At 40.0% G+C, this 18484-nt stretch overlaps 1 non-coding gene across 1 annotated transcript; it reads left to right on the top strand.

The window, feature by feature from the left end:
* Nucleotides 1-6610: 6610 nt before the first annotated feature.
* LOC112752264 (small nucleolar RNA R71) lies at nucleotides 6611-6718 on the top strand. Its single transcript, XR_003176710.1, has one exon. It is a non-coding gene; the product is annotated as a small nucleolar RNA R71 (small nucleolar RNA).
* Nucleotides 6719-18484: the final 11766 nt, after the last annotated feature.

Raw genomic sequence — 18484 nt, 5'->3', positions numbered from 1 at the left:
TTCTTCTCCTCAATTGGTTGATGGTGCACGAAATTGTGATGTCCAGGCTCAAACAATCCCTGGCAACGTGAGCAACTTGGTACGCGCAATCGTGATTACACTTTGATTATGTAAAATTAATGGCTCTTTCTTTCCCTGGAAATGGCGCCAAGAACATGGTGCCAATACCATGGTTCACAACTTCGATACAACTAACCAGCAAGTGCACTGGGTCGTCCAAGTAATACCTTACGTGAGTAAGGGTCGAATCCCATGGAGATTGTTGGTATGAAGCAAGCTGTGGTCACCTTGCAAATCTCAGTTAGGCAGATATAAATTGATAATGATGTTTTCAAATACTAAATAATAGAATAGGGATAGAAATACTTATGTAATCCATTGGTGAGAATTTCAGATAAGCAAATGGAGATGCTTTCGTTCCTCTGAACCTCTGCTTTCCTGCTATCTTCAACCAATCAGTCTTACTCCTTTCCATGGCTGGCTTTATGCAAGGGCATCACCGTTGTCAGTGGCTACATCCCCTCCTCTCAGTGAAAAATATACTCACATGCTCTGTCACAGCACGGCTAATCATCTGTCGGTTCTCGATCATGCTGGAATAGGATTCACCCTCCTTTTGCGTCTGTCACTAACGCCCAGCACTCGCGAGTTTGAAGCTCGTCACAGTCATTCAATCATTGAATCCTACTCGGAATACCACAGACAAGGTTTAGACTTTCTGGATTCTCTTGAATGCCGCCATCATTCTAGCTTACGCCACGAAGATTCTGGTTAGGAGATCTAAGAGATATTCATTCTAGCTTATTTCATGTAGAACGGAAGTGTTTGTCAGGCACGTGTTCATAGGGGAGAATGGTGATGAGTGTCACACATAATCATCACCTTCATCACGTTCTTGGATGCGAATGGATATCTTAGAAGCAAAATAAGATGAATTGAATAGAAAACAGTAGTACTTTGCATTAATCTTTGAGGAACAGCAGAGCTCCACACCTTAATCTATGGAGTGTAGAAACTCTACCGTTGAAAATACATAAGTGAAAGGTCCAGGCATGGCCGAATGGCCAGCCCTCAAATGTGATCTAAGATAGCATACAACTGATCAAAGATTCCCCAAAAAGACTAGTAAAAGGTCCTATTTATAATAAACTAGCTACTAGGGTTTACATGAGTAAGTAATTGATGCATAAATCCACTTCCGGGGCCCACTTGGTGTGTGCTTGGGCTGAGCTTGAGTGTTGCACGTGTAGAGGTCCTTCTTGGAGTTGAACGCCAGCTTTTGTGCCAGTTTGGGCGTTCAACTCTGGTTTTGGCTCCTTTTCTGGCGCTGGACGCCAGATTTGGGCGGAAAGCTGGCGTTGAACGCCAGTTTACGTCGTCTATTTTTTGCCAAAGTATGGACTATTATATATTGCTGGAAATCCCTGGATGTCTACTTTCCAACGCATTTGGAAGCGTGCCATTTCGAGTTCTGTAGCTCCAGAAAATCCATTTTGAGTGCAGGGAGGTCAGAATCCAACAGCATCAGCAATCCTTCTTCAACCTCTGAATCTGATTTCTGCTCAAGTCCTTCAATTTCAGCCAGAAAATACCTGAAATCACAGAAAAATACACAAACTCATAGTAAAGTCCAGAAATATGAATTTAACATAAAAACTAATGAAAACATCCCTAAAAGTAACTAGATCCTACTAAAAACATACTAAAAACAATGTCAAAAAGCGTATAAATTATCCGCTCATCACAACACCAAACTTAAATTGTTGCTTGTCCCCAAGCAACTGAAAATCAAATAGGATAAAAAGAAGAGAATATACTATAAATTCCAAACTATCAATGAAACATAGCTCCAATCAAATGAGCGGGACTTATAGCTTTTTGCCTCTTGAATAGTTTTGGCATCTCACTCTATCCATTGAGGTTCAGAATGATTGGCATCTATAGGAACTCAGATTTCAGATAGTGTTATTGATTCTCGTAATTCAGTATGATGATTCTTGAACACAGCTTCTTTATGAGTCTTGGCCGTGGCCCTAAGCACTTTGTTTTCCAGTATTACCACCGGATACATAAATGCCACAGACACATAATTGGGTGAACCTTTTCAGATTGTGACCCAGCTTCACTAAAGTCCCCAATTAGAGGTGTCCAGGGTTCTTAAGCACACTCTTTTTTTGCTTTGGACCTTGACTTTAACCGCTCAGTCTCAAGTTTTCACTTGACACCTACACGCCACAAGCACATGGTTAGGGACAGCTTGGTTTAGCCGCTTAGACCAGGATTTTATTCCTTTAGGCCCTCCTATCCACTGATGCTCAAAGCCTTGGGATCCTTTTTATTTGCCCTTGCCTTTTGGTTTTAAGGGTTATTGGCTTTTTCTGCTTGCTTTTTCTTTTTCTTTCTATTTTTTTTTCTATTTTTTTCGCCCCCCTTTTTTTTCTTTTTTTTTTTCTGCAAGCTTTGTTCTTTGCTGCTTTTTCTTGCTTCAAGAATCATTTTTATGATTTTTCAGATTATCAAATAACATGTCTCTTAGTCATCATTCTTTCAAGAGCCAACATATTTAACATTCTTAAACAACAACTTCAAAAGACATATGCACTGTTCAAGCATACATTCAGAAAACAAGAAGCATTGTCACCACATCAATATAATTAAGCCAAGTTCAAGGATAAATTCGAAACTCATGTACTTCTTGTTCTTTTGAATTAAAACATTTTTCATTTAAGAGAGGTGATGGATTCATAGGACATTTATAACTTTAAGACACAGTTACTAACTACTAATGATCATATAATGAAGACACAAACATAGATAAGCACATAACATAGAAAACGAAAAACAGAGAAAGCAAGAACAAGGAATGAATCCACCTTAGTGATGGTGGCGTTTCCTTCTTGAGGAACCAATGATGTCCTTGAGCTCTTCTATGTATCTTCCTTGTCTTTGTTGCTCCTCCCTCATTGCTTTTTGATCTTCTCTTATTTCATGAAGCATGATGGAGTGCTCTTGATGTTCCACCCTTAGTTGTCCCATATTGGAACTCAATTCTCCTAGGGAGGTGTTGAATTGCTCCCAATAATTTTGTGGAGGAAATTGCATTTGAGGCATCTCCGGGATCTCATGGAAATGAGTTTCTTACGCCTCTTGAGCTCCATGACTGGGCTCTCTTGCTTGCTCCATCTTTTTCTCAATGATGGGCTTGTCCTCTTTAATGAGGATATCTCCCTCTATGTCAATCCCAGCCAAATTGCATAGGTGGCAAATGAGGTGAGGAAAGGCTAACCTTGCCATAGTGGAGGACTTGTCAGCCACCTTGTAGAGTTCTTGAGGTATAATCTCATGAACTTCCACCTCTTCTCCAATCATGATACTATGGATCATGATGGCCCGGTCTATAGTAACTTCAGACCGGTTGCTAGTGGGAATGATTGAGCATTGAATGAACTCCAACCATCCTCTAGCTACAGGCTTGAGGTCCAATCTTCTTAGTTGAACTGGCTTGCCTTTGGAGTCAACCTTCCATTGAGCTCCTTCTACACATATGTCGATAAGGACTTGGTCCAACCTTTGATCAAAGTTGACTCTCCTTGTGTAGGGGCGTGCGTTCTCTTCCATGTTTGGCAAGTTGAACGCCAACCTCACATTTTCCGGACTAAAATCTAAGTATTTTCCCCAAACCATTGTAACATAGTTCTTTGGATCCGGGTTCTTACTTTGATCATGGTTCTTGGTGATCCATGCATTGGCATAGAACTCTTGAACCATTAGGATGCCGACTTGTTGGATGGGATTTGTTAGAACTTCCCAACCTCTTCTTTGAATTTCATGTTGAATCTCCGGATACTCATTTCTTTTGAGTTTGAAAGGGACCTCAGGGATCACCTTCTTCTTGGCCACAACATCATAGAAGTGGTCTTGATGGGCTTTGGAGATGAACCTTTCCATCTCCCATGACTCGGATGTGGAAGCTTTTGTCTTCCCTTTCCCCTTTCTAGAGGATTCTCCGGTCTTAGGTGCCATCAATGGTAATGGAAAAACAAAAAGCTTATGCTTTTACCACACCAAACTTAGAATTTTGCTCGCCCTCGAGCAATAAAAGAAGAATAGATGAAGAAGAAGAAGAAATGGAGGAGAAGGAGAGGGTAAGTGTTTCGGCCAAGAAGGGTGTAGAGGGGTGTGTTGTGTGAATTTGATGAAGAATGGAAGGCTTTATATAGGGAAGGGAGGGGGGAAAGGTTTCAGCCATATGGGTGGGTTTGGGTGGGAAGTTGGTTTTGAATTTTGAAGGTAGGTGGAGTTTATGAGGTAGGTTTATGGGGAAGAGTGGATGGATGTGAGTGGTGAAGAGGTGATGGGGAAGAGAGTTTGAGGTGATTGGTGAAGGGTTTTTGGGGAAGAGTGTTTATGGGGTTGTGTGAAAGAGAGTGGTGAAAAGAAGTGAGTGGAGGTGGGTGGGGATCCTGTGGGGTCCACAGATCCTGAGGTGTTCAAGGATTTACATCCCTGCACCCATTAGGCATGTAAAAATGCCTTTGTACACAACTCTGGGCGTTCAGCGCCAGGTTGGTGGCCATTTTGGGCGTTCAACGCCCATTTGTGTGCCATTTCTGGCGTTGAACGCCAGAACCATGCCTGTTCTGGCGTTCAGCACCCAGAAGCTGCCCATTTTGGGCGTTCAGCGCCAGAACCATGCTCTGTTCTGGCGCTGAACGCCAGACAGATGCTCCTCCAGGGTGTGATTTTTCTTCTGCTGTTTTTGATTCCGTTTTCAATTTTTATATTTATGTTGTGACTCCCCATGATCATGTACCTACAAAGACATATAACTAAGAGAAATATAGTTAGATAAATAAAAATTGGGTTGCCTCCCAACAAGCGCTTCTTTAATGTCAATAGCTTGACAGTGGGCTCTCATGGAGCCTCACAGATGTTCAGAGCATTGTTGAAGCTCTCCAACACCAAACTTAGAGTTTGGATATGGGAGTTCAACACCAAACTTAGAGTTTGGTTGTGGCCTCCCAACACCAAACTTAGAGTTTGACTGTGGGGGCTCTGGTTGACTCTGCTTTGAGAGAAGCTTTTTCTGCTTCCTCTCCATGGTTGCAAAGGGAGATCCTTGAGTTTTAAACACAAGGGAGTCCTTGTTCCATTGAAGGACTATTTCACCTCTGTCAACATCAATCACAGCTCTTGCTGTGGCCAGGAAAGGTCTTCCTAGGATGATGGATTCATCCTCTTCCTTTCCAGTATCCAGGACTATGAAATCAGCAGGGATGTAAAGGCCTTCAACCTTTACTAACACGTCCTCTACTTGTCCATAAGCCTGTTTTCTTGAACTGTCTTCCATCTCTAATGAGATTTTGGCAGCTTGCACCCCATAGATTCCCAGTTTCTCTATTACAGAGAGGGGCATGAGGTTTATTCCTGAACCAAGGTCACACAGAGCCTTAAAGATCATGGTGCCTATGGTACAGGGTATTATGAACTTTTTAGGATCCTGTCTCTTCTGAGGTAATGTCAGTTGATCCAGATCACTTAGTTCATTGATGAACAAGGGAGGTTCAACTTCCCAAGTATCAATGCCAAATAATTTGGCATTCAGCTTCATGATTGCACCAAGAAACTTGGCAGTTTGCTCTTCAGTAACATCCTCATTCTCTTCAGAAGAGGAATACTCATCAGAGCTCATGAAGGGCATAAGGAGGTTCAATGGAATCTTTATGGTCTCTAGATGAGCCTCAGATTCCTTTGGTTCCTCAGAGGGAAGCTCCTTATTGGTCACTGGATGTCCCAAGAGGTCTTCCTCCTTGGGGTTCACGTCCTCCTCTCCCTCATTGGGTTCGGCCATTTTGCTTATGTCAATGGCTTTGCACTCTCCTTTTGGATTCTCTTCTGTATTGCTTGGGAGAGTACTGGGAGGGATTTCAGTGATCCTTTTACTCAACTGGCCCACTTGTGCTTCCAAATTTCTAATGGAAGATCTTGTTTCATTCATGAAACTTACAGTGGCCTTGGACAGATCAGAGACTAGGTTTGCTAAATTAGAAGCATTTTGTTCAGAGTTCTCTGTCTGTTGCTGAGTGGATGATGGAAAAGGTTTATTATTGTTAAACCTGTTTCTTCCACCATTATTAAAGCCTTGTTGAGGCTTTTGATCCTTCCATGAGAAATTTGGATGATTTCTCCATGATGAGTTATAGGTGTTTCCATAAGGTTCACCTAAGTAATTCACCTCTGCTATTGCAGGGTTCTCAGGATCATAAGCTTCTTCTTCAGAAGATGCCTCTTGAGTACTGTTCGATGCAGCTTGCATTCCATGCAGACTTTGAGAGATCATATTGACTTGCTGAGTCAATATTTTGTTCTGAGCCAATATGACATTCAGAGTATCAACTTCAAGAACTCCCTTCTTCATAGGCGTCCCATTATTCACAGGATTCCTTTCAGAAGTGTACATGAACTGGTTATTAGCAACCATGTCAATGAGTTCTTGAGCTTCTACAGGCGTTTTCTTTAGGTGAATGGATCCACCTGCAGAAGTGTCCAGTGACATCTTTGATAGCTCAGATAAACCATCATAGAATATATCCAGGATGGTCCATTCTGAAAGCATGTCAGAAGGACACTTTTTGGTCAACTGTTTGTATCTTTCCCAAGCTTCATAGAGGGATTCACCTTCTTTCTGTCTGAAGGTTTGAACATCAACTCTAAGCTTGCTCAGCTTTTGAGGAGGAAAGTACTTGGCTAAGAAAGCCGTCACCAGCTTATCCCAAGAGTTCAGGCTGTCTTTGGGTTGAGAATCCAACCATAATCTAGCTCTGTCTCTTACAGCAAAAGGGAAAAGCATGAGCCCGTAGACTTCAGGATCTACTCCATTAGTCTTAACAGTATCACATATCTACAAGAATTCAGTTAAGAACTGAAAAGGATCTTCAGATGGAAGTCCATGAAACTTGCAGTTCTGCTGCATCAAAGAAACTAATTGAGGTTTCAGCTCAAAGTTGTTTGCTCCAATGGCAGGAATGGAGATGCTTCTTCCATGTAAATTGGAATTAGGTGCAGTAAAGTCACCAAGAATCTTCCTTACATTATTATTATTTTCGGCTGCCATCTCCTCTTCCTGTTCGAAAATTTCTGAAAGGTTATCTCTGGATTGTTGTATTTTAGCTTCTCTTAGTTTCCTTTTCAGAGTCCTTTCAGGTTCTGCATCTGCTTCCACAAGAATGTTCTTATCCTTGCTCCTGCTCATATGACAAAGAAGAGGGCACAGAAAAATAATAATAATAATAGAGATCCTTTATACCACAGTATAGGGATCCCTTTGTGAGTGGAAGAAAAGAGGGAGACAAAGAGTGTGATGTAAAGAAAGAAACACAACTGTGAGGATGGCAGAGATGTGAGATGAGATGTTAGTAGATGAATAAATAAATAGAATAAGATGGGAGAGGGAGAATTTTCGAAAATAATTTTTGAAAAAGGGTTAGTGATTTTCGAAAATGGTTTTTTGAAAAGTGTTAGTATTTTTCGAAAATTTTTAAAATCAAAAATAAAAAATAAGAATAATTAGTTAATTAAAAAGAAATTTTTGAAAAAGAGGGAAGATATTTTCGAAAATTAGAGAGAGAGAGTTAGTTAGGTAGTTTTGAAAAAGTTAAGAAACAAACAAAAAGTTAGTTAGTTAGTTGAAACTAATTTTGAAAAGATAAGAAGTTAGGAGGTTAGAAAAGATATTTTGAAACCAACTTTTTGAAAAAGGTAAGATAAGAAGATATTTTAGAAATTATTTTTGAAAAAGATTTGATTTTTAAAATCTCAATTAATGACTTGATTCATAAGAAATCACAAGATATGATTCTAGAACTTAAAGTTTGAATCTTTCTTAACAAGTAAGTAACAAACTTGAAATTTTTGAATCAAAACATTAATTGATTATGTTATTTTCGAAAATTTGGTATAAAAATAAGAAAAAAATTTTTGAAAAATATTTTTGGAATTTTCGAAAATAACTAAGAATTTTGAAAAAGATTTGATTTTTGAAAACGATTTTGAAAAAGATAAGATTTTCAAATTGAAAATTTGATTTGACTCATGAGAAACAATTTGATTTTAAAAATTTTGAAAAAGTCAATCCAAATTTTCGAATTTGATGAGAGAAAATGGGAAAGATATTTTTTTATTTTTTTGAAATTTTTATGATGAGAGAGAAAAACACTAAAGGGATGCAATGCATGAAGATTTTGGATCAAAACAATGAATGCATGCAAGAATGCTATGAATGTCAAGATGAACACCAAGAACACTTTGAAGATCATGATGAACACCAAGAACATATTTTTGAAAAATTTTTAATGCAAAGAAAACATGCAAGACACCAAACTTAGAATTCTTTAATGCTTAGACACTAAGAATTCAAGAATGCATATGATAAACATGAAAAGACACAAAACAAAAAATCATCAAGATCAAACAAGAAGACTTACCAAGAACAACTTGAAGATCATGAAGAACACCATGAATGCATGAGAATTTTCGAAAAATGCAAGATGCACATGCAATTGACACCAAACTTATAACATGACTCAAGACTCAAACAAGAAACAGAAAAATATTTTTGATTTTTATGATTTTCTAATTTTTTTGGATTTTTTTCGAAAATTAATTGAAAAAGGAAAATAAGGATTCCAAAATTTTTAATATGAATTCCAGGAATCTTGCAGTGTTAGTCTAAAGCTTCAGTCCAGGAATTAGACATGGCTCACTAGCCAGCCAAGCTTTCAATGAAAGCTCCGGTCCAAAACACTAGACATGGCCAATGGCCAGCCAAGCTTCAGCATGTAATTCAGACATGACACGCCTGACATACTCATTCCCAAAGGAATTAGACATGGCTTTACAGCCAGCCAGGCTTCAACATGCTTCATGAAACACTAGAATTCATTCAAAAATTTTGAATAAAATTTTTTTTGAAAACATTTTTATTATTTTTTTTTCGAAAACAGATGAGAAAATTTTAGAAATATTTTTGAAAAATTTTTGAAAATAAAATAAAAAGAAAATTACCTAATCTGAGCAACAAGATGAACTGTCAGTTGTCCAAACTCGAACAATCCCCGGCAATGGCGGCAAAAACTTAGTGCACGAAATTGTGATGTCCAGGCTCAAACAATCCCTGGCAATGTGAGCAACTTGGTACGCGCAATCGTGATTACACTTTGATTATGTAAAATTCATGGCTCTTTCTTTCTCTGGCAATGGCGCCAAGAACATGGTGCCAATACCATGGTTCACAACTTTGATACAACTAACCAGAAAGTGCACTGGGTCGTCCAAGTAATACCTTACGTGAGTAAGGGTCGAATCCCACGGAGATTGTTGGTATGAAGCAAGCTGTGGTCACCTTGCAAATCTCAGTTAGGCAGATATAAATTGATAATGATGTTTTCGAATACTAAATAATAGAATAGGGATAGAAATACTTATGTAATCCATTGGTGAGAATTTCAGATAAGCGAATGGAGATGCTTTCGTTCCTCTGAACATCTGCTTTCCTGCTATCTTCATCCAATCAGTCTTACTCCTTTCCATGGCTGGCTTTATCCAAGAGCATCACCGTTGTCAGTGGCTACATCCCCTCCTCTCAGTGAAAAATATGCTCACATGCTCTGTCACAGCACGGCTAATCATCTGTCGGTTCTCGATCATGCTGGAATAGGATTCACCCTCCTTTTGCGTCTGTCACTAATGCCCAGCACTCGCGAGTTTGAAGCTCGTCACAGTCATTCAATCATTGAATCCTACTCGGAATACCACAGACAAGGTTTAGAATTTCCGGATTCTCTTGAATGCCGCCATCATTCTAGCTTACGCCACGAAGATTCTGGTTAGGAGATCTAAGAGATATTCATTCTAGCTTATTTCATGTAGAACGGAAGTGTTTGTCAGGCACGTGTTCATAGGGGAGAATGGTGATGAGTGTCACACATAATCATCACCTTCATCACGTTCTTGGGTGCGAATGGATATCTTAGAAGCGAAATAAGATGAATTGAATAGAAAACAGTAGTACTTTGCATTAATCTTTGAGGAACAGCAGAGCTCCACACCTTAATCTATGGAGTGTAGAAACTCTACCGTTGAAAATACATAAGTGAAAGGTCCAGGCGTGGCCGAATGGCCAGCCCTCAAATGTGATCTAAGATAGCATACAACTGATCAAAGATTCCCCAAAAAGACTAGTAAAAGGTCCTATTTATAATAAACTAGCTACTAGGGTTTACATGAGTAAGTAATTGATGCATAAATCCACTTCCGGGGCCCACTTGGTGTGTGCTTGGGCTGAGCTTGAGTGTTGCACGTGTAGAGGTCCTTCTTGGAGTTGAACGCCAGCTTTTGTGCCAGTTTGGGCGTTCAACTCTGGTTTTGGCTCCTTTTCTGGCGCTGGACGCTAGATTTTGGTGGAAAGCTGGCGTTAAACGCCAGTTTACGTCATCTATTCTTGGCCAAAGTATGGACTATTATATATTTCTGGAAAGCCCTGGATGTCTACTTTCCAACGCAATTAGAAGCACGCTATTTCGAGTTTTGTAGCTCCAGAAAATCTATTTTGAGTGCAGGGAGGTCAGAATCCAACAGCATCAGCAGTCCTTCTTCAACCTCTGAATCTGATTTCTGCTCAAGTCCTTCAATTTCAGCCAGAAAATACCTGAAATCACAGAAAAACACAAAAACTCATAGTAAAGTCCAGAAATGTGAATTTAACATAAAAACTAATGAAAACATCCCTAAAAGTAACTAGATCCTACTAAAAACATACTAAAAACAATGTCAAAAAGCGTATAAATTATCCGCTCATCAGTTGGGTATCCCATCCTTGTCATTTATCCAACGCACATTCATCACACAAATTTCATTCAAGATTTTCTCAAACCCAGGGTCTTGCTGCTTCATTCTTTCTTCATAACTCCGAGTGGAGCTTGTCCTCTTCACCATCAGCATTCTTTCTATCTAGAGGGGCTGTAGTCAATGGACTTTCCCCTTACATAGCTAATGTAGCCATAGTGTTGTCCTGGTTAAGGCACTGCATTGGCATAGAATTCCCTCACCAAGCTTTCTACCACTTTCCTTGGTGGGTTGCATAGAAGTGACCAACCCCTATTGTTGATCTCAATGTTAATTCAAGATGCTCATTCCTCCCTAGTTGAAACCCAACTTCTGGAATGATCTCCCTCTCACTCACCCAACCATAGAATTGATTTTGGTTGAATGTAGAGAGGAACTTGTAGTCATTGAAAGAGCTTGAGGATCCAGAGGTTGGTTCCTTGGTTTTCCTTTTCTTTGAGGCTGAGCTTTTTGGTGGTGCCATTAAGTTGAGAGAGTGTGTTTGAGGTTATGAAAAAAAAATGTGGGTTGCAAGAAAGAGTAAGAAAAACAAGGTTTTGCTCCAACACCAAACTTAGGACTTGATTGTCCCAATCAAGAGAAAGAAGAAAGTAGGGAAAGAGATAGTAAAAGATGAAAAGAGAAAGGAAAGTGAGGGGTATATGCGCTTCGTGTGTGATTGGGGGTTGTTGAAGTGGGATAGGAGATAGGGAGGTGAGGCTTTTATAATGGGTGAATGGTGTGGTTTGAAGGGTGAGAAATAAAAAGGGTTAAATGTTTTTCCATTTGGGGAGTGGCGCCTAGCGTGGAAAGAGGCGCCAACTCTTTTCTCACAGTGTCTTCTGCATGTTTTGAGTTCCAAAGTGCAAGTACACTTTGACTTCCTTGCTTTGTGAGTTTTTTACCATGTGGGCCCCATCTTCTCTCCTGAAATGAAACTGAACCCATTAGTAATTACCAAAGAACCCCTTCACATTCCTTCTCATTAAGAGTGGTTTGGGTTGCAACTGATGGGTGTCCCTTGGGACACCAAACTTAATTCTTTGGCATCTTAATAAATTGGTTTCATCATTGTGTATTTAATGTGTTCATAAGAGTGGAATAACACCAATCTTTTCTTTTTATTTTGATTCCAATTCATCTAAACTCATTAAACTACGTTCATGTTCTTACCCAAAACATTAAGTGCTTTCAAATTGGGTGACTTGGGCTGCTAGATGATCATTGGTGGTGGCCACACCAAATTTAATCTCTGTGCTTACTCTTTAAAACTAAGCTATTAATTGTTTGTAAGCCTAGATTAAGTGGGTGAGAAGCCACACCAAACTTAGCAATTTGGCTAGTTCTCAGCCCATTCACTCATCATTAGTTATGCCTTCATCAAGTTGCAATTTCATAATAGAAAGAAATAAAAGAGTGTACAGAATTTCTAGCTACTAAAGCTACTATCAAACCTTCTAATCTTCAATTGTAAACTAATCCTAATATGGTAATGTAACACAAATGTGAGACTGAAATTTAAACTATCTAAAGCACTAGATTTTAACTACTTCTAAGAAAAGCAATTAGATCAAAAAGGATAAAGTGTTGGGGTGCCTCCCAACTAGCGCTTCTTTATTGTCATTAGCTTGACATTTCTTCATCTTCAGCTGAGCTTGTAGCTCACTCTCTGCTCCTCTAAGGAGCCTCCCAAGTAGTGTTTGAGTTTATGGCCATTGACATTAAAAGTTCTCTGAGTCTTGTCCTCCATGAGCTCTACATGTCCATAGGAAAACACCTTGAGTATGGTGAAAGGCCCTGACCATCGAGACTTAAGTTTCCCAGGGAAGAACTTGAGTCTTGAGTTGTAGAGTAACACCTTCTGTTCTTCAGTGAACTCCCCTCTTGCTATCTTTTGGTCATGCTATCTTTTTGTGTTCTCTTTGTACATTTTTGCATTCTCATATGCTTGATTTCTAAACTCCTCCAGCTCATTGAGTTGCATTAATCTCTTTTCTCCAGCAGCTTGCTCATCATAGTTTAACATTTTTAGAGCCCAAAATGCTCTATGCTCAAGTTCAACTGGAAAGTGACAAGCCTTGCCATATACCAGTTGGTATGGAGACATCCAAATGGGAGTCTTATAGGCTATTCTGTAGGCCCATAGTGCATCATCCAGCTTCTTAGACCAATCCTTTCTTGAGCTTCCAACAGTTTTTTCAAGGATTCTTTTTAGCTCTCTGTTGGAAATTTCAGCTTGCCCGTTGGTCTGTGGGTGGTATGGAGTTGCCACTTTGTGCTTTACTCCATATCTGAGAAGGAGTGTCTCGAGTTGTTTGTTGCAGAAGTGTGTCCCTCCATCACTAATGAGAGCTCTGGAAACTCCAAATCTGCTGAAGATGTTCCGTCTCAAGAAGCTTATCACAACCTTGTTGTCATTTGTTGCAGTGGCTATGGCTTCTACCCACCTTGAGACATAATCAACAGCCACCAATATGTAGCTATTTGAGTAGGAGGTTGGAAAGGGTCCCATGAAATTAATCCCCCATACATCAAATAGCTCCAGCTCTAGCATGAATTGCGGTGGCATCTCATTTCTCTTGGTTAGATTACCAGCTCTTTGGCATTCATCACACCTTGACACCATTTTCTTGGCATCCTTAAACATTGTTGGCCAGTAAAATCCGGATTGAAGCAATTTTGCTTCTATTCTTTCTCCACTGAAGTGACCTCCATATGCGGATCCATGGCACTGCCATAACACTTCCTGCCCTTCTTCATGGGGTATACACCTTCTTAGGATTCCATCAGCACATTTTTTGAACAAATAGGGGTCATCCCAGATGTAGTGTTTGGCATCCTTAATTAGCTTTCTCCTCATGTGCTTATTGATGTTAGTTGGTAGTTCCCCAATAGCCTTGAAGTTAGATATGTCTGCAAACCAAGGGGATACTCGAATCATCATCAATTGTTCATCAGGAAAGCTTTCATTTACTGCTACTTGTTACATTTCTTCTTGTTGTGGGATCCTTGAGAGGTGGTCAGCTACCTTGTTCTCTGCTCTGCTCCTATCTTTAATCTCAATATCAAATTCTTGGAGCAGCAAAATCCACCTTATTAGTCTGGGCTTAGATTCTTGTTTAGTAAGCAAGTATTTGAGTGCTGCATGATCAGTGAACACAATTACTTTTGAGCCAATAAGATATGATCTAAACTTATCAAAAGCAAAAACTATGGCTAAAAGTTCTTTCTCCGTGGTGGTATAGTTTCTTTGATTCTCATTAAGGACCTTGCTAGCATAATAAATAACATGTACTAGCTTGTCTTTCCTCTGTCCTAGAACGGCACCAATAGCAAATCCAGATGCATCACACATTAGTTCAAAGGGAAGATCCCAGCTTGGTGGTGCTATAATAGGTACAGAGGAGAGTTTCTTCTTAAGTTCATCAAAGGCTACCATGCACTCTCTATCAAAAACAAAGGGAGTATTTGAGATAAGTAGGTTACTAAGGGGTTTTGCAATCTTTAAAAAGTCTTTGATAAACCTCCTATAGAACCCAGCGTGTCCCAAAAAAACTTCTTATTGCTTTGACATTACAAGGTGGAGGTAATTTTTCAATTACTTCCACTTTTGCCTTGTCCACTTCTATGCCATCTTTTGAAATCTTGTGACTAAGAACCACCCCTTCAGTCACCATAAAATGGCACTTCTCCCAGTTTAAAACCAGGTTGGTTTCTTGACACCTTTTTAGTACAAGAGTAAGATGGCATAGGCAATCAGAATATGAGTTCCCAAACACAGAGAAGTCGTCCATGAATACTTCTATGAACTTCTCAATCATGTCAGAAAAAATGGAGAGCATGCACCTTTGGAATGTTGCAGGTGCATTGCAAAATCCAAAGGGCATTCTCCTATAAGCAAAGACACCATATGGACAAGTGAATGAAGTTTTTTCCTGATCCTTGGGGTCTACAACAATTTGATTGTAGCCCGAATATCTATCCAGGAAGCAATAATACTCATGTCCTGCCAATCTTTCAAGCATCTGGTCCATGAAAGGTAGGGGGAAGTGATCCTTCCGGGTGGCTTCATTAAGTTTCCGGTAGTCAATGCACATACGCCATCTGGTCACTATCCTTGTGGGTATCAATTCATTTTTCTCATTTGTCACAACAGTGATCCCTCCCTTCTTAGGGACTACTTGCACCGGGCTTACCCAAGGGCTGTCTGAGATGGGGTAGATCACCCCTGCTTGCCACAATTTTAACACTTCTTTCTGAACCACTTCATTCATAGTTGGGTTCAGCCTCCTTTGTTGTTGTCTTGAAGGTTTGGCATCCTCTTCAAGTAAGATTTTATGCATACACATTGAAGGACTGATCCCTTTTAAATCTGCAAGTGTCTAGCCTATGGCATCCTTGTGTTGTCTCAGCATTTGGATAAGCTCCTCTTCTTGTTTCTTACTCAGACTTGAATTTATGATTACTGGATGAGTGTTGTTGGCACCCAAATATGCATTTTTCAAGCTGGGCGGTAAAGTTTTCAGCTCTAGTTTTGGTGACTCTGCATCTTTGTTGTCTGTAGTGGTTGGCATGATTGAGTTTCTCATGGTTGCTTGTGGTGGTTCTCCATCTGGTGCTTGTTCCAGCTCAATGGTTTCTCCACATTGTTCTTCTTCCAAGACTTCTTGAACTATCTGTTCCATGGTGTCTACCAGAATGCATTCTCCTATGGATTCCTTAGGGTAACTCGTTGCTTTAAAGATGTTAAAGACCAGTTTCTCTTCATGCAATCTCAAGACTAGTTCCCCTTTCTGCACATCAATGATAGCTCCAGTAGTAGCTAGAAATGGTCTTCCTAGGATAATTGATGTGTTGGCCTCTTCTTCCATGTCCAGCACAACGAAATCAGCAGGGAAAATGAATTCTCCTACTTTCACTAGCAAGTCCTCCACCACCCCATGTGGAAATTTAAGTGTTCTGTCAGCCAATTGGAGTGCCATTCTTGTTGGCTTGGTTTTCTCAATCTTCATCCTTCTCATCATGGTTAGGGACATAAGATTTATGCTAGCTCCCAAATCACACAGGGCTTTCTCAATAGTGATGTCCCCTATGATGCAGGGAATTTGAAAACTCCCTGGGTCTTTCAGCTTTTAAGGCAGCTTCTTCTGTATGATGGTGTTGCATTCCTCAGTCAATACTATGGTTTCTTTTGCCTCCCAGTTCCTCTTTCTTGTTATAAGCTCCTTCAAAAATTTGGCATAGATTGGCATTTGTTCTAATGCCTCAGCAAATGGTATGTTAATTTGGAGCTTCTTAAAGATCTCTAGGAACTTAGAGAACTGGCCATCCTTCCCATATTTTCCCAGTCTTTGTGGGTATGGTGCTTTTGGCACATAAGGCTTCAAGACTGGTTTTGGTGGAGGTGGAGTAGGGATCTCTCCTTCATCCTTGTTCCCATGCTTTGCTACAAATTCTTCATGCTTGTCTTTGATTGGGGTTCCTTCCTCCACAACCTTCCCACTTCTTAGAGTAATGGTTTTGCATTCCCCTCTTGGGTTAGCCATGGTATCACTGGGAAATGTGTGTGTGGGAAGTGGGATTTGCTTGGATAAAATCCCCACTTGTGCTTCCAACTTTGAGATTGCTGCGCCTTGATTTTTCAGATTTGACCTGTATTCTTCTTGATTAGCATCTATCCTTCTTTTAGTTTGTGCTTGTCTGTCCATGAGGGTGGAGACTGCCCCTATAATCTGTGAGGACAGTTGTGCTATTGCAGCCTCCATCCTTTCGAAGTTGCTCTTGATTTCACATGGTTGCATAGTTGAGAATGGTGCATCTTGATTGAGATTGTTGTGTATGGGTTGGTTACTATGGTATGATATATTTTGTGAGTTATGGTAGGATCTATGGTTCCGTTTTTGATGGTTGGGGTTGTGGTTGGAATGCTGATTTGATGAATAAGGCTTGTTGTGGTCCTGGTTGTAGTTTTGTTGATTTCCCCACCCAAAGTTTGGGTAGTTCTTCCAACCTGGGTTGTATGTCTTAGAGTGTGGGTCATATGGTGGTCTGGATGAATTGTTCACATAATTAGCTTGTTCCCAGTCACCTTCAGATTCTGGTGCATTCCCTTCTTGTTGAGGAGTTTGGTCTTCAATGACTGAGGCTTGGTTGGCCTCCATCCTCTTGGTTAAGGCAGCTATTTGTGCTGCAATTGCCTTGTTCTGAGCTAACAAAGCATCTACAGAGTTGATTTCTAGCACTCCCTTCTTCTGAGTCCTTTCTGAAGCATAGAAATACTCATTTTCAGCTACAGTTTTAATGACATCTATGGCTTCTTCAATGATTTTCTTCTTGTTGAGTGAGCCTCCTGAAGAATGATCCACTGCCTTCTTTGCTTCATAAGATAACCCCTCATAAAAGATATGTAGTTGTACCCACTCATTGAAAATTTTCGGTGGGCATCTTCTTGTCAGATCTTTGAATCTCTCCCATGCCTCATAGAGTGTTTCTCCATCTTGTTGTCTGAAAGTTTGCACCTCAGCTCTCAGCCTGTTGATTCTTTATGTAGGGTAAAATCTTGCAAGGAATCTGTTCACGACCTCCTCCCATGTAGTTAGGCTATCCTTGGGGAATGATTCCAACCACTTTGCTGCCTTATCTCTGAGTGAGAAAGGGAACAAGAGTAGTTTGTAGATATCAGGGTGTACCCCGTTGGACTTTACAGTATCACATATCCTCAAGAATGTGTTGAGATGTTGATTAGGGTCTTCTTGGGCACTTTCTCCATATGAGAAATTATTCTGAACAAGTGTGATGAGCTGAGGCTTCAGCTCAAAATTATTGGCATGAATTGTTGGCTTTAGGATGCTGCTGCCACAATTTCCTAGTTTAGGGTTGATGTAGGAACCTAAGACTCTCCTTTCTTGCCCATCATGATTGACTGGGCCTTCTCTGGCATGGTTGTGAGCTTCTTCTTCATGGTGGTTCTCCATATTCTCCTCCATGTTTGTTTCAAAATACTCTTCCTCTTCCTCAGCACCAACGATTCCCTTCCCTCTTGCTTCCCTCCTTAATCTAAGGAAGGTCCTCTCAGGTTCAGAATCAAAGGAAGTTGAAGCCCCGCTTCTTCTACCTGTCATACAACCAACAAGGCAAAAAGCAAGAAAGAAAATGAATGAAGAAATTACTCTTGTTAGAGTGGTTATTAGTGTGGGTGGTGCAATTAATTAAACAGTTAGAAGAGTGGAAATATGGATGATGAATAAAAAGAATCAAAGAAGAAAGAAATAGAACTCAAAAAAAAAATAAATAAAAAGTGCTAAATAAAATAAAACAACAAGGAATCTAAATTGCTTAATCTAGCTCTCCAATCAATTTAATCACTGTCAAATTTTAAGCCAATCCTCGGCAACGGCGCCATAAAACTTGATGAGTCCAATTCACACCCCATTCAAAAATTGGTGAATTAGTTCTTTTGGCAAGCGCACCAAAATTATCGTCAAGTAATAACCCACAGTAGAGTGGGATCGTATCCACAGAGATTGGTGAATTTGAGCAGTTTTAATTAATTGATGAATTAGTCAAGCGGTTCAATAAGATTGTGAAGTGCAGAATTGTAAAT

The sequence above is a fragment of the Arachis hypogaea genome, chromosome 15, assembly GCF_003086295.3.
Source record: "Arachis hypogaea cultivar Tifrunner chromosome 15, arahy.Tifrunner.gnm2.J5K5, whole genome shotgun sequence".
In the NCBI taxonomy this organism is placed as follows: Eukaryota; Viridiplantae; Streptophyta; class Magnoliopsida; order Fabales; family Fabaceae; genus Arachis; species Arachis hypogaea.
This window is presented reverse-complemented; position numbering and strand designations above follow the sequence as displayed.